The sequence below is a fragment of the Triticum aestivum genome, chromosome 2B, assembly GCF_018294505.1.
Source record: "Triticum aestivum cultivar Chinese Spring chromosome 2B, IWGSC CS RefSeq v2.1, whole genome shotgun sequence".
NCBI classification, from domain to species: Eukaryota; Viridiplantae; Streptophyta; class Magnoliopsida; order Poales; family Poaceae; genus Triticum; species Triticum aestivum.
Window position 1 is genome coordinate 389,156,279 of NC_057798.1, and position 17,377 is coordinate 389,173,655.

General features: G+C 47.3%; 1 non-coding gene across 1 annotated transcript; it reads right to left on the bottom strand.

Annotated features, from left to right (window-relative positions):
* Positions 1-226: 226 nt before the first annotated feature.
* On the bottom strand, positions 227-300 carry TRNAE-UUC (transfer RNA glutamic acid (anticodon UUC)). The gene has a single exon. It is a non-coding gene; the product is annotated as a tRNA-Glu (tRNA).
* Between the last annotated feature and the right edge of the window lie 17,077 nt (positions 301-17,377).

The following is a 17,377-nucleotide window of genomic DNA, read 5'->3' on the forward strand; positions in this document are numbered from 1 at the left end:
AAATAGAGTTGCTCTTAGTCTTGCTATAATATAGGGAGCGCTTGTTGGTTGTACCGAGTCTCAGACAGTGTGAAAGATTTTGTATTAGTAGACGGTAACATTTTCCCGAGGAATAAAATACTCACTATTTCCCGCAAAGAAAAGAAGACAAAGTGGCTTGTTGGCTGTACGTAGTTCACCATCTATACACGTCAGCGGTATATAAAGGGACTGAAAAACAAAAAGGCTCCATTGCCGGGATTTGAACCCGGGTCGCCTGGGTGAAAGCCAGGTATCCTAACCGGGCTGGACGACAATGGATTGGTGAGTCAGAATTATGATATAAGCTATTTGTATAGAATCAGCCCGCTAACTTCTTTGGTTTGGTCAAATCCAAAGATTTGCTTTTTTTGCTTCGATGGTTGCCAATCTCTGGCTATTAGTTACTTCATCTGTTTCTTTTTAGTCTGCATGTAAGATTAGGTCTAAGTCAAATTTTGTTAACTTTGACTAAGTTTATAAAAAATCAAGATTCACAATATAAAATCAATATTGTTAGATGCATCATGAAATTAATTTTCATACCGTATAGTTTTAGTATTGTAGATGTTGATATTTTTTCTATAAAGCTAGTCAAACTTTATAAAGTTTGACTTTGACCAATGATATGCAGACTAAAAAGAAACGAACAAAGTATTACATACCCTTTCCCGCTGTAGTTTATGATTTCTCTGGCATTAAGACCGAGACCAAGGATGAAACCGTATTTCTTTTGAACACAGTCCAGACGCAAGTGCTCATATACACGTGCATACACTCACCCATATGAACACCTCTGAAAAACTGAATAAATGCGAGCACTAGGACTTGAACCTTGGTGGGCTTGAGATACCATAATCCCTCTAACCATCCAATTATAAGTTGGTTCTCAATGAAACCGTATTGATATGATAAGAGTTGTAGAATACCGAATGGAGATCGGTCATGAAAAATCGAAGACCCAATTAATTTTGGTCAGATCGGTCTATCTTCCACAGCTAGCTGACCGAATAAAACAAAGAAACTGGATTACTCCGCGCCATACACCCCTGAGGCCCACACACTCATGCCTACAACCCTATAGTCCTATCAATCTCGTATACCCGGAGTCCCAGACTCCATTTCCTTTGCCCTTCTCCCAACTCGTAACTCTGGGAGTCTCACAAAGTTGCGAGTCTCAGCATAAGTGCCTTCCACAATTGCCCCCTTACTCATATTTAGAACCAATGAATCACACAGCTTTTATTGTGAAATTTGTTCGTTTGGTCAAGACGAAGACCGAGCCGTATTGACCGAAGACTGAATAGAGAGAAAATGAAAAGAAAGAAGTAAATTCAGCCATTAAATAGGGAAGATCGAAATGACTGGACCGAACAAACTTTACATACTGAATGCACATGTTTATGTACAGGTAACACCGAGCGTTAGCTACCAATGCAAGAAGTACATGCATATTTCAGAAAGATCTACGAACCCACTTTGTGGCAGAGAGGAAGAATCAAGCTACCATGTCTTGATCGCATGTGAACATGCAAGAGAATTGTGGGAACGTATGAGAGAAAGGTGACAGTTACCTAATAATTCTAGGCTTAGAGCAACTCCAACCGGACGACCCAAACAGACGTGCCTTTTGTCCGCTTTTTATTCGTTTGGGTCGGCTCAGCGGACACCCGTATTCGCTTTCGCGTTTGGGTCGGCGCTTGCGCTCAATGCTGGTCCGATCAATTTTTGAGTTCGCGGGCGAAAAAATAAATAACACAAATATTTTGAAATTAAAAACGTTAATCAAACATAAATGCCGGCCACGAGAGTCCACGAGTCCACATTACATTAATTAAAAACATTTAATAAACTAAAAAAGAGGAGGAGGTGCGTTGCCCTAGGTGTCCTCGTTGTCAGTGCCGGGGCCGGTGAGGTCAACGAGCGTCGGCGTCGGGCCAGCCCAGGGGAACGCCGTCTCCCAGGCTGTGGCGACGTCCTACAGAGCCGGCGTGAGCGCCGCCGGCTGGGCAGCGCGGGCCAGGCGCTCCTCCTCCTTTGCCTCGTGGCGCTCCTCCTCCGCGTCACACTCCCGTTGCTCAAGGCGCTCACCCTCACGGCGCTCCTCCGCCAGCCAGCGTGTTCGACAGTGCTCGAGTTAGAGCTTCTCTTGCGTCGGCGTCGCCCCAAACCAGATGGGTGATGCGCTGACCCACTCGTGTGCCTCTCCTTGTTAGGTGTACCGCTGGGACGTCAGCAGATCCGGGGACGGCGCCTGTGACGCCCCCGACTTAATCATGCACGCAAATGTGCACGATTAAGATCAGAGACTCACGGGAAGATATCACAACACAACTCTAGACACAAATTCAAAAATAAAACTTTATATCAAGCCAGGGCCATGAAGGCTCGAATAAATAAGTGAGTAGAAGCAACGACATTTGAGTACATACATAAGATAAACAAGTTTGCCTTAAGAAGGCTGAGCAGAACAATGATTGAGGGTGTCCTGGACTAAGGGGTCATCGGGTTGTCGGCCTATCTCTCATGGGCCGGACTGGTGGGCCACTCTTGATTCATCCAAGGAAGGCCGAACTGCAGACGATCTCGTTCTATGAAAAGAAATCTCTGAAGACTTGATGTATCCTCCAAGTCTTGTTAGCGAAACTGGCATGTTTATCCTCTGATGGTGACCAACCATGTGTAACCCTAGGTACCCCTGGTGTCTATATAAACCAGAGGGTTTAGCCCATAGGGGGGAGAACCATTACTACGATACCCACCTAGGGTTTAGTTCATTCGATCTCGTGGTAGATCATCTTTGTAATTTTCACACAAACACATCAATACAACCAAGCAGGACGTAGGGTTTTACCTCCTAGAGAGGGCCCGAACCTAGGTAAACACTGTCTCTACGTTCCCTGTTACCCATCGATCTGAGGTCCACAGCTCGGAACCCCCTACCCGAGATCTCCTGTTTTGACATCGACATTGATGCTTTCATTGAGAGATAGTGTTTCACAGCCACTCAGCCACTCTTGCTGATCCGAGGCCATTTGCCCCGCATAGACCAGATCATAGACGCCACCGCTAGGCACGACTCACTGTGTTTTCTCGATGCTTACTCCGGGTACCATCATAATAAAATGAAGGAGTCCGATCAAGCGGCCACAACCTTCATCACCCCCCATGGGCCATTCTGCTTCAACAAAATGCCCTTTGGATTAAAAAACGCAGGTGTTACTTACCAGCAGATGATCCAGACATGTCCGGCAAAGCAAATCGGCAAAACGGTCTAGGCATATGTGGATGAGGTGGTCATTAAAACCAAGCACGCCAGTCACCTGGTGGACAACCTCCGCCAAACCATCGACAGTCTGCGGGCTTACGATATACGGCTCAATCCGGACAAATGTGTCTTCGGGGTACCCGCGGGCAAGTTGCTCGGATTTGTCGGCTCCCATAGAGGAATAAAGGCTAACCCGGCCAAAATCCGGGCCCTGTCCCAGCTAGCGATTCCCACCGAGCTAAAACATGTCCAGAAATTGGCCGATTGCGTAGCGGCCTTTAAGCCGCTTTATTTAACGACTTGGTGAAAATGCCTTACCACTCTACAGGCTACTCAAACGGACCAAAAAATTCGAATGGACTAGCGAGGCAGCGGCTGCACTGGAGGAAATTAAAACATTACTGGCCAGTAATCCCATCTTGGCAGCACCCAACGTTGGTGAGCTAATGCTACTATACATTTCGGCCACAAACCAGGTGGCCAGTGCAGTCCTCCTCGTTGAACGAGAGGCAGAGGGTCACAAGCTCTAGGTGCAAAAGCCAGTCTACTACGTGTCTGAGGTGCTCACCTCATGGAAAACAAGGTATCCGCATTACCAAAAGATCGCCTACGCAGTCTTCATGGCATCCCGAAAGCTCTGACACTATTTTCAAGAGTGTTCGGTCACGGTGGCACCAAAGTATCCCTGAATGATACAATTAACAACAGGGACGCTACAGGCTGTATAGCCAAATGGGCCATTGAGCTCCTCCCTTTCGAAATCATATACCGATCGTGCCAAGCTATTAAATCTTAGGTGTTAGTGGATTTTGTGGCTGAGTGGACGGAAGCCGAGCTCCCTAGAGAGTACAGTATTTACTAGTATTGGACGATGTATTTCGACGGCTCCAAAATGCTCGCCGGACTGGGGGCTGGAGTGATTCTCACATCTCCCACCAGCGACAACATCTGGTATGTACTGTAGATTATGTACACCGACTCCAACAACGCAACTGAATATGAGGCTCTGCTGCATGGACTTCGGATGGCAGTATCAATGGGTATACATCGGCTCGAGGTACGGGAAGACTCTAATCTCTCTATATCTCAAGTCAACAGGGAATTCGATGCAAAAGACCCAAAAATGACAACATATTGCAATGTCATCCTAAAAATATCCACCCGGTTTGAGGGGCTGGAGTTCCATCACGTTTCTAGAGACAACAATCAAGATACCGATGTCCTTGCTTGAATGGGCGCTAAACGTGACCTCGTTCTTGAGAACACCTTTTTGGAACGACTCTTCAAGCCGTCCGTGGTGTGGCAAGATGATGGCAAGGACGCTGAAGCCAAGGATTCATGAAAGCTTATCCCGCCGATCATCGAACCCGCCAAAGGAATTATTGGGGGCTCGACAATCGAAGAAACGTCTTCGGCCCATGAAGTCATGGAAGTAATCGCGCCATGGACCGAGTCCTTCCTCGCCTATCTTCTCCGCTAAGAGCTACCCAATGACTAGACCAAGGCAAGGAGCATAATCCGGCGATCTAAAGCCTATAGGGTCCATGAGGGCGAACTTTACAAGAATAACACCACCGGAGTTCTCCAAAGATGCATATCTGAAGAGGAGGGGAGACTGCTCTTGGCGGAAATTCATGCCGGCGTGGTTGGTCACCATGCGACAGCTCGGGCCCTGGTCAGCAAGGCTTTCCGAGCTGGGTTCTTTTGGCCCACCGCCCGCTCAGACGCCCAAACATTGGTCCAACATTGTGTTAGTTGCCAGCTCTTTGCAAATCAAAGTCATATGCCCCCTACGGCCCTTCGAACAATATCAATCACTTGGCCTTTTGCTGTCCGGGGCCTGGTCATGGTCAGACCACTTTAAGGGGGGGGACCAAGAAAAAGAAGTATCTACTCATGATGGTATATAAACTCACAAAATGGATCGAGGCAAAACCAGTAGCCTCAGCCAAGTCCAGGACGGTCATTGATTTCATATCTGGCACGGTTCACCGTTACGGTGTCTCCCATAGCATAATAATGGATAATGGATCCAATTTTACTGCCCAGAAAGTAAAGGACTGGTGTGCTAACTTAGGCATTAAGCTTGACTATGCCTCTGTATACCACCCACAGTCCAATGAACAAGTCGAGCGAGCCAATGGCCTAATCATGAGCGACATTAAGCCCCGTTTGGTCCGATCTTTGAAAGAGCTCGAGTGCCCGACTGCCACTGGGTTGAGTTGAGGAGCTCGACTCCGTATTATTTTTGAGAGCTGATGACAGTGGGGGAAGTCCCCACTGACTTTATATTAAAGTGTTAAAGGGTTAGTACAGTCTCAACAGTCCAGTCCAGTCAGCCTACAACCCTACTACACAAGTCACTACTACATGAAGGGGGGGGGGGTGAGAAGAAGAGTTACAGAAGGTGAAATCCCCCTAATTACAAGGCAGCTACTAGTGACAGGATATAAGGAGCATGCTCCTGCTTGGCCCTATGGACCAACAGAGCAAAATCATGCTTGAATCTGTTCTTCCAGGATGTAAAGGACGGCTGGATCCCTTTGAAGTCTTTATCATTCCTTTCCTTCCAGATCCCCCAGGCCGCCACCGTGAACACCTCCATGAACATGTATCCATTCCAAGAGTTTTTACCAGCGTGCAATAATGTGAGCCTACAGTCCCCAACTGGCCAATGAATCCCAATACTGTCCCAACATCTTTTACTAAAAGGACAGTTAAAGAAGAGGCGAGCAACATCCTCTTCAGGTGGGTTTTGACAGAGCAAGCAGGTATAATTGTCATTCTGGATTTTATAGTGTCTCCTTCTCAGCATATTTCTGGTGTTCAAACGATCAGCCAGTAGCAGCCACGCGAACATTTTCCATTGCATGGTACATTTGGTCTTCCAAATCCAGCAAAAGGCCTCGTCCACCTGCATATCCCTGAAGCAATGTTCATAAAATTTTGTGGCTTTAAAATCACTTCCTCCCCACACACATTTCCATGTATCATCCCTGACAGTCAGAGACACATCCGACGTGGCCAGTTGCAAATTGGTCACCTCAAGCCGAGCTTCCATCGAGAGGGGGAGGTGAAACACATCTCCTAACCTCACCGAGGAAAGTAGGTACTGGACTGGCATATCTGGATCCCTGGCAAAGGAAAAAGCTCTCGGTAATGTGTCCTGGAGTAGGCCATCTTTCCACTCATCCTTCCAGAAGAGGATCGAGCCACCCGACCCAACAGACGCCCTGGTAACCCCTCTGTAGATATCAGACAACTGCATGAGATCTTTCCACCAGAAAGAGCCACAAGGGTCCATTGCATGTGGGATTTGATGGTTGTAATACGAATTCCAGACAAGCTGAACCCATGGAACATCTTGCTTGTTGTAGAATTTATGAAGTTGTTTCAATAACAAACCCTGATTCTGAATTTTGAGGTTTATGATTCCCAAGCCTCCCTTGTTTTTTGGCCTGCAAACCATGTCCCAAGCTGCGAGGGAGTTGCCTTTGGTGCCATCCTCTGTTTTCCTCAGCCACAGACAGGATCTTCGGAGTTTGTCTAGGTGTTCAACGATCCTGGGGTTTAACTTGATGGAACACATTGCGTATACCGCGAGCGAGGTCACAACTGAGTTCAGAAGAGTCAGTTTGGAGCCATAATCAAGCAAGGAAACTGCTGCTGGAATTTTTCTCTGCACTGCGGTGACCATGGGCAACAAATCCGTAACTGTGGGATGGGTTGTCCCCATAGGCAGCCCTAGATACGTGAATGGCATTTGTCCAACGACGCACCCAAAAATCTCTGCCAATTCAGTCGTCGCCGCCGACTCTAGGTTGATTGGGACAATTGTTGATTTGTGGAAATTGATTTTCAGACCAACCGATGTTGCGTAGTCCAACAGTATATTTTTGAGAACTCGGGCTTGATTCGGGCAAGCTGGGAACACCATGATCGTGTCGTCGGCATACTGAATAACTGGGTAGTTGTTATCGTGTGATGGAATCGGCAGGTGTAGATGCCCATCTCTGCAGGCCTCGTTGATCGCCGCCTGCAAGAGGTCTGCAGCGAGAACGAAAATTAGAGGCGAGAGCGGATCTCCTTGTCTCACTCCACACAGACAGGCGAATTGCTTCCCCGGGGTACCATTGAGCAACACAGAGGAAGTACCCGTGGAGAAGATACTTCTAATCCATCCAATCCATCTCTCATCAAAGCCCATATGCCTCATGATCTCAATCATAGGTTCATGCTGAATTGTGTCAAAAGCTTTGGCAAAGTCTAACTTGAGCAGACAGCAAGCACGGCCCGAAGCTTTACACTGGTGAATGTATTCGAAAGCCCAAGCTAGGCAATCCTGTATTGACTCCGTATTATGGGGCCTGCGCACCACCCCCAATCGCTCCACAGGCTATACATTGTTCTTCATGGTTGTAAAGCTAGGTTGCCTCGCTCCTATGCTTACCCCCTACGTTCCCGATTGTTCGGCTAGGGAGTAAAGGGAACACCTCTGTGATTGTTACGTCCGGGTTATCCGGGTGCATACCTCAGACGGGTGAGCCGAAAGCTAGCGTTCTTAAGAATATAATTGGTCGGCCACGAGGGAAGTGAAAATAATTGGCAGTTATCACCAGATTCTGGGGTAATTTTCCTGAAGTAACCATTACCCGTATACTTAGGGTATTCAGTTATACACCCATGGTGAACATGACAACCCGAGGAAAGGAACCCATGGAGGAACTATTTTCTTTGGAAGATGTTTCTTACGTTAAGCAGTAATATAACATAACTCCCTGAGCACGTTTTGTCTGTTCACACCAAATGGCTGAATTGCCTGGTTCTCCGAAGTGATTTTCCAATGTTCTCGAATCACGTAGTAGGAAACATTCCCCAGCCAATGGGGAAGGCAGAAGCCGATGGCCGGTTAAGACAATGTTTACAACACGGTTTGGAGAATATTTGATGTAAAGTACATAGATACATAAAATCAAACACTCTACTCTTGGACAAGGCCATGTATTAAGATCTTCAGGGCACAGTCTTCTTGGGAAGTCCGAGCAGCGGGCATCACTTGGTCATACAACAAATGTAGTGGCACTTCCTACCCATCTGGCCCTACCGGCCCAAGCCAAGCTAAATGCTCCGGATTCAGCTTGGTAAAACGGGTCTTAACCATCGCCCAAGCTTCCTGCGCTTCTTCTCGATAGGCTGAAACCTTCCATAGCTCAAAGCGGCGCCAAGCTCCTTTAAATTGGTTAGCCAGATCGGTCATCCCCTATGGAGGCACCTCGTTTGGCCACAAAGCCTTGAACATGCTATTCATAGCCTTCCGGGCTCGCTCATGTGTGGCAGATAGCTCCTTCAACATGTCCCGTCCGAAGGAGCTGGCCTCCTCTTCGGTGCGTTTGTTCAGGAGAACTACAGAGAGACATGTCGTTATTTATATGGCGGTATCACACGCGTAGTCTATGTATTGAAAAATCAGGACATACTCACCGAACATGCCAACTTTCAGTGTCTGGTTCTCCTCCTGGGATAGAGCTAGTTGAGATTTCAAACTCTTAGTTTCTTGGGCATGTTGTTCTTTTTCTGCCTTAAGCTTATCCCTTTCCTCATGACTTCGAGTCAGCACACGGTGTCCTGGACTAAGGGGTCCTCAGGCTGCCGGCCTATCTCTCATGGCCCAGATTAGTGGGCCACTCTTGATTCATCTAAGGAAGGCCGGACTGCAGGTGACCTAGTTCTATGGAAGGAAATCTCCGAAGACTTGACGTATCCTCCAAGTCTTGTTAGCAAAACCAACGTGTTTATCCTCCGATGGTGACCAACCATGTGTAACCCTAGGTACCCCTGGTGTCTATATAAACTAGAGGGTTTAGCCCGTAGAGGGAGAACCATTACTACGATACCCACCTAGGGTTTAGTTCATCCGATCTTGTGGTAGATCAACTCTGCAATCTTCATACAAACACATCAATACAACCAAGTAGGACGTAGGGTTTTACCTCCTAGAGAGGGCCCTGATACGTCTCCAACGTATTTATAATTTTTGATTGTTCCATGCTATTATATTATCCGTTTTGGATGTTTATGGACTTTACTTTACACTTTTATATCATTTTTGGGACTAACCTACTAACCGGAGGCCCAACCCGAATTGCTATTTTTTTTGCCTATTTCAGTGTTTTGAAGAAAATGAATATCAAACGGAGTCCAAACGGAATGAAACCTCTGGGAGCGATCTTTTTGGAACAAACGCAATCCAGGAGACTTGGAGTGGACGTCAAGAAGCAGCTGAGGCGGCCACGAGGCAGGAGGGCACGCCCTAGGGGGGTAGGCGCGCCCCCCACTCTCGTGGGCCTCTCGTGGCTCAACCGACCTACCTCCTTCGCCCATATATACTCCCGTACCCTAAAAACATCCAGGAGCACCATGAAAAACTATTTCCACCTTCTGTATCCGCGAGATCCCATCTTGGAGCCTTCGCCGGTGCTCCGTCGGAGGGGGAATCGACCATGGAGGGCCTCTACATCATCTCCAAGGCCTCTCCGATGAGTTGTGAGTAGTTTACCACAGACCTTCGGGTCCATAGTTATTAGCTAGATAGCTTCTTCTCTCTCTTTGAATCTCAATACAAAGTTCTCCTCGATCTTCTTGGAGATCTATTTGATGTAACTCTTTTTGCGGTGTGTTTGTCAAGATCCGATGAATTGTGGGTTTATGATCAAGTTTATCTATGAGAAATATTTGAATCTCCTCTGAATTCTTTTATGTATGATTGGTTATCTTTGCAAGTCTCTTCGAATTATCAGTTTGGTTTGGCCTACTAGATTGATCTTTCTTGCAATGGGAGAAGTGCTTAGCTTTGGGTTCAATCTTGCGATGTCCTTTCCCAGTGACAGCAGGGGCAGCAAGGCACGTATTTTATTGTTGCCATCGAGGATAAAAAGATGGGGTTTATATCATATTGCTTGAGTTTATCCCTCTACATCATGTCATCTTGCTTAATGCGTTACTCTGTTCTTATGAACTTAATACTCTAGATGCAGGCAGGAGTCGGTCGATGTGTGGAGTAATAGTAGTAGATGCAGAATCGTTTCGATCTACTTGTTGCGCACGTGATGCCTATATACATGATCATGCCTAGATAATCTCATAACTATGCACTTTTCTATCAATTGCTCGACAGTAATTTGTTCACCCACCGTAATACTTATGCTATCTTGAGAGAAGCCACTAGTGAAACCTATGGCCCCGGGTCTATCTTTTATCATATAAGTTTCCAACCTACTTTTATTTGCAATCTTTACTTTCCAATCTATATCATAAAAATACCAAAAATATTTATCTTATCTTATTGTCTCTATCAGATCTCACTTTCACAAGTTACCGTGAAGGGATTGACAACCCCTTTATCGCATTGGTTGCGAGGTTCTTGTTTGTTTGTGTAGGTACGAGGGACTTTTGAGGAGCCTCCTACTGGATTTATACCTTGGTTCTCAACAACTGAGGGAAATACTTATGCTACTTTGCTCCATCACCCTTTCCTCTTCAAGGGAAAACCAACACAGTGCTCAAGAGGTAGCAGGCCCGAACCCAGGTAAACACTGTCTCTACTTTCCCTGTTACCCATCGATCCAAGGTCCACAACTCGGAACCCCCTACCCGAGATCTGCCGGTTTTGACACCGACAATGACAACTAGATCAAAAAGGCGCGGGCCTCCTGCCTGGGAGCCTTCTAATTAACTAGTCCTCGTTGTCGGTATCCACGTAGTAGTAGGTCCGTCGGTGTAGTAGTAGTCACTGACGGGATCAACTAGCTCATGGACTCCGTCATCTGATCACAGCAATCAGGTAGAGGGAAAAAAGGTAGGAAAGCAACCATGAGTACTCATCCAAAGTACTCGCAAGACTTACATCAGATCTATGCTAAGTATGCACCAGTTTCAATGGGAAGGGGCTGTATTTGTGGACTATACTGCAGGATTGCCAGAATAGAGGGGAAGGCCTAGCCTATCGAAGACTAGCATCTTGCGGCGTCTTGCAGCATTAGAAGAGTGCAAATTAGTATAACATAAAGTAACAAGCATATCTTAGTAAAGCACAGAGATCCTTCCCCGACTCCCTGCGAGAAAACAATCCCGGAGCCATCATATCCATTTAGTGTCACAAGTATCCAGTTCTAGTTGTAGTAGATCGGGGTACAACTCCGAGCGTCCGTTACTGTGGACACGACTAGTCGAATAGATAAACTTCCCTGCAAGGGTGCACCAACTTACCCAACACGCTCGACTAACTCCGGTCGGACACACTTTTCAGGTCATGTCCGACCTCGGCTAATCGACACACCATAGTCGTACCTAGGCTTAACAGAGAGGCCAACACGCCGGTCTACTTCCTAAATGTGAAGGGGTCATGGTCCAACCGTCCTTTGCAATCCTGCACATTGCAAGGATGACCGGGATCAGTCATGGCTACCTCTTCATACAAAGCAGGTGCTTACACGTACCACCCAGGCGATTGCCGCTCAATTGCTGACGCCTGTAAGCTTCGGGAGAATCGTATGATGCCGAGTGCCCATACTTATTCCTGCGTGGTGGTTAGTGTGAAAAGGCCAGAGGCCTACTCAGATCACATATCCAAACCCGTTAGTGTCTTGGGAGCACACGGAGACGGTCAGGGATCCTGCCTTCCCGTCTTGCGGACTTATGACAAGGGTCAGGTGTGAAGCCCCCAATTCAATCCTACACTACTCATACACGCAAACATGTACGATCAAGATCAGGGACTCACGGGAAGATATCACAACACAACTCTAAAAATAAAATAAGTCATACAAGCATCATAATACAAGCCAGGGGCCTCGAGGGCTCGAATACAAGTGCTCGATCATAGACGAGTCAGCGGAAGCAACAATATCTGAGTACAGACATAAGTCAAACAAGTTTGCCTTAAGAAGGCTAGCACAAACTGGGATAGTGATCGAAAGAGGTGCAGGCCTCCTGCCTTGGATCCTCCTAAACTACTCCTGGTCGTCGTCAGCGGCAGACATGTAGTAGTAGGCACCTCTAGTGTAGTAAGAGTCGTCGTCGACGGTGGCGTATGGCTCCTGGGCTCGAGCATCTGGTTGCGACAACCAGGTAGAAGGAAAGGGGGGAAAGGGGGAGAAAAGCAACCGTGACTACTCATCCAAAGTACTCGCAAGCAAGGATCTACACTACATATGCATGGGTATATGTGTAAAGAGGCAATATCGATGGACTAAACTGCAGAATGCCAGAATAAGAGGGGGATAGCTAGTCCTATCGAAGACTACACTTCTGGCAGCCTTCGTCTTGCAGCATGTAGAAGAGAGTAGCTTGAAGTCCTCCAAGTAGTATCGTATAGCATAATCCTACCCGGCGATCCTTCCCTCGTTGCCCTATGGAAAAGTGATCACCGGGTTGTCTATGGAACTTGTCTGGGTGTGTTTTATTAAGTATACGGTTCTAGTTTTCATAAGGTCAAGTTACAACTCCGGGTCGTCCTTTTACCGAGGGACACGACTATTCGAATAGATAAACTTCCCTGCAGGGGTGCACCACATAACCCAACACGCTCGATCCCATTTGGCCGGACACACTTTCCCAGGTCATGCCCGGCCTCGGAAGATCAACACGTTGCAACCCCACCTAGGCACAATAGAGAGGTCAGCACACCGGTCTAAATCCTATGCACGCAGGCCCATCGCCCATTGCACACCTGCATGTTGCATACGCGGCCGGAAGCAGACCTAGCCCCCTTAATACAAGAGTAGGCTTACGTTCCAATCCGGCGTGCGCCGCTCAGTCGCTGACGTCAGGAAGGCTTCGGCTGATACCACGACTTTGAATGCCTATATCTTTCCCGCGTAGTTGGTTAGTGCATATAGGCCAGTGGCCAGACTCAGATCAAATACCAAGATCTCGTTAAGCATGTTATTTTGAAGTAACCGCGGACGCCGACCAGGGCCAGGCCCACCTCTCTCCTAGGTGGTCTCAACCTGCCTTGTTGCTCCGCCACATAGTAACAGTCGGGGGTCGTCGGGAACCCAGGCCCACCTCTACCGGGATGGAGCCACCTGTCCTTCCAGCCCCCACATCGGAATCACTTGCGGATACTCAACGAGCTGACCCGACTTTAGTCATCATTTGTATAGTATATGTATAGTATATACCCGTGATCACCTCCCGAGTGATCATGGCCCGATAGTATAGCATGGCAGACTGACAAGAATGTAGGGCCACTAATGGTAAACTAGCATCCTATACTAAGAATTTAGGATTGCAGGTAAGGTATCTACAGATGTAGCAACAATGATAGGCTATGCAACAGAATAGGATTAATCGAAACAGTAACATGCTACACTACTCTAATGCAAGCAGTAAAGGGAAGAATAGGCGATATCTGTTGATCAAGGGGGGGCTTGCCTGGTTGCTCTAGCAAGAAGGACGAGTCGTCAACACCGTAGTCGAACTGGGGGTCACTGGCAGTCTCGGGATCTATCGGAAAGAAGTAACGGAGAGGGAACACAATAAATAACAGAGCAATCAAAGCATCACAAAGCGTAACAAGACAATACACGATGTTAGGTGTGCCCTAACGCGGTAGTAGGTGATACCGGCGAAGGGGGGAAACATCCGGGAAAGTATCCCCGACGTTTTGCGTCTTCAGACAGATGAACCGGAGGTGAAATGTTGCAGGTTCACTATGCTAGGGACGCGTGGCAGACAAACGGGCTGCGTATCTGGATCCGTCTCTTTGTTCTGAGCAACTTTCATGTACAAAGTTTTTCCATCCGAGCTACGGTTTATTTTATACTAATTTTAAAAGATTTAATCATTTTTAGAATTTACTTAATTATTTTAAATCAACATTATCCAGAATAGTGTTTGCTGACGTCAGCATGACATCAGCAGTCAATAGGGCATTGACTCGGTCAAACCGACATGTGGGTCCCGCATGTCATAATCTGTTTATACTAATTAGGGTTTAACTAATCTAATTACTGTTTAATTAACTAACAATATTTAATTAGGTCAATTAAACATAATTAATTAAGTTAATTAAATAATTAATTAATATTTTATTCACTTTATCTTTTAAAAATAATTATATATATATATATATATATATATATTTTCTTAATTCGTTCTGGGGCTAGGCCCCACATGTCTGTGGCCCAGAGGGGCCATAGCGGTTCGGGCGGTAGCGGGTGCAGGCGCGCCCGACAGGGCGAACCCGGGTGAGCGGGCGACGGCCGTCGAGGCGCGGCGGGGCACTAGGGTTGGGCGCGGCAGCGGCGAGGCGCCGGCGGCCACCGCAGCGAGCGGTCGCAGCCGCCGGGGAAGGGGAGCAACGGCAGGAGGCGAGGGTGGGGGGGGGGGGGGGGAAGGCCACTGCAGGCCGACGCGGCGGCAGGGGCGGAGGCAGGGCCGCGGTGATGCGGTGGCTGGCCGGGACGGGGATGCGGACGCTGAAGCCGGACGGGGCCAGCGGCGCGGCGACCACGGGTGAGGGGCGACGGCGCGTGAGCGCGTGCACGTATGTGCGCATGGGGACAGGGGAGAGGAGGAGAGGGGGGCCCCACGGGGGACCATAGGGAACGGGGCAGTGGGTTCGGGGAGGAGGACGGGGACGACGACATTGACGGGGAGGTAGTCCGGCGTAGGCGAGCGGCGAGGAGCGGGGCGTCGGGGGCGTCGGCTGCCCTGACCGGATCCACACGGGGCGGAGGGTTGAGGAGGCGGGCGCCGGCGATGGCGGGTTGAGGACGAGGCGGCGAGGTCCTGGGCGATGGTGTCAGAGCGATGGGGTCGGAGCCAGGCCGCGGCGGGCAGCGGCGGAATCGGGCGTGCGCCCCCCGATCCAGATCGAGGGGGAGAGGGAAGTGATGAGGGGGATCGTGGGGGTGTGTGGGTGCACTAGGAGTTAGGGTTTCGGGGTAGTGGTGGGGATATGGGCGCTGTTGGTGGGTCGGGGTGGGTCGGCCCGTTCGGGCGGCTGAGGCCAGCTGGGACACTTGGCCCAGCGGGGGGGGGGGGGGTCCTGTTTTCTTTTGTCTTTATTTTACTTTTTGTTTAATTTTCCTTTTCTGTTTTCTGTTTTACTTTAGTTCCTCTTTTATTTTAGTTTTGTAAACTATAAAAGTAGTCCCTAATTTAGTGTTAGTAAATAGGCCACTGCCACATAAGTTTGGGCAACTAAATAAAATAGTTTAATATTTTATATTTTTTGTAAAAGGCATTCAACTAATTGTTTTTGCTATTGTTTAAAATATTTTTAGAGTATTAAACCTTTTCTAAAAATGTGGTTTCTCCACCATACTTACCTATGCATTATTTGGCTCACCCCGAACATTTTAGTTTTAATATTTGAAAACTTTTATTGTTTGCTTGATTTTGAACTTGAATTTGAATCGGTTTTGAACTAACAAGAGAGTAGCATCAATAATCGAGGTGACGTGGCATCATTAGTAGATGGTTACTGTAGCTTAATTATTCGGGCGTCACAATTCTCCTCCACTACAAGAAATCTCGTCCCGAGATTTAAGTGGTAGTGTAAGGGGGAAAGATTTGGTTACGAAATTCTAATGAGTATTATCGGCCTTGGTTGCTCTTCTCGAAGAGGTCTATCCCTTTCATTGATGTCTTCATTTTCTACTTCAAGTCACCATGATCAAGTCATCATCCTTTCTTCGGGATCTCCATCGTCCTACGAACGTGACCAAGGTGAAAAATTCCGGAAGAACGCATCTCCACAATGTTGGGCCTCTGACGGTGAGCTCAATGGGAAATACACAAGGTACCCCATGAGTTGTATTTCAGTGAATTCGTTGAGTGCAATATACGATTGTACCAAAGTTTCAAATGGGTAGGCAATCATTTGATGACTAGACAGAAGCTGGAATGGGGGTTTGAACAACGAGACTAACATGGTATTTGATTCCAGGATGAACAATGGCAAAGCATTTAGCTCGTGAATCACATACAAAGCCAGGTGCAAGGGATACATTAGAATCCAGGTTGTAAAGAAGAGTTAGGTTTCGATCCAGTGGACCTGTGGGTTATGGGCCCACGATGTGAGTTGAAAGTAGGAAGGGTGGTGACATCTTGCACAGCCGCGACAGGGAGGCATGTCAATGAATAGCTTGTCAGCTATGCCAGCAACAAAGTCGGTACCAAGGACAGGGAACGAAGAGAGCAATTTTCCTGCTTGTTGAACGAGGCGAACCAATTGGCAAACTTATCACCCATCGATGGTTACCGGAATGTCATCAACAATAGTAACAGGGTCTTACAGACAGAGTGGTACAACAAGGTGCCTACCTAAGCAGGAAATTATCTTTGCTTAGTTAAGTCAGATTCAGGAAAGGTTAAACAAAAGAATGGAAAGAAAAACACGATTATCAGATTAAACAGAACAATGGAAAGGAAAATTGTGATTACACACAATTACTAGGAGTATATCCTTCCCATGTACAAGCAGAACATGGCATACAGGGTAGGAGAGCAAGTACCCAACCACTCAGATAAGAGGCAAGGATTAATCAAGATGTTACCCATACACTGGTGTTTGGATAACTGAACAAGAAACATTTAGCATTGCACCTCCAATGTTCTTGTTGATGAGCGGGGTATCATAGTCATGCTTTGAGATAGCATTGACATGGTCAACAGGTGAAGATCAGGCTTTGGAAACAAAAAGGATCCATCAGCAACAACTTATAAAATAAGTCTTACAATTTGCTCATGGAAGAATGACTAACCTTGCCAAAAAGGAAACTATAATAATAGGTCCTCCGACCAGGTGTGCTAGGCATGACATCACATTACCGGGTCATATAAAGACCAATGTTATAACTCTTGGAAATATGTTCCAACCATCATATCTGACCGAGATTCAGATCTTATTGGTGTCAGGATACCTCAGACTCAGGATCCCGAGATAAAAAGGTACGACACGAATTAACGAGAAGACATCATAAGATTCCCAGGAAATGAACTATGGAAGCAAGTTTCAAAACAAGAGTTCATCAGTAAACCAAGGAGAGGATGATGAGGTGGTTGATGGACTCAGCGACAAAT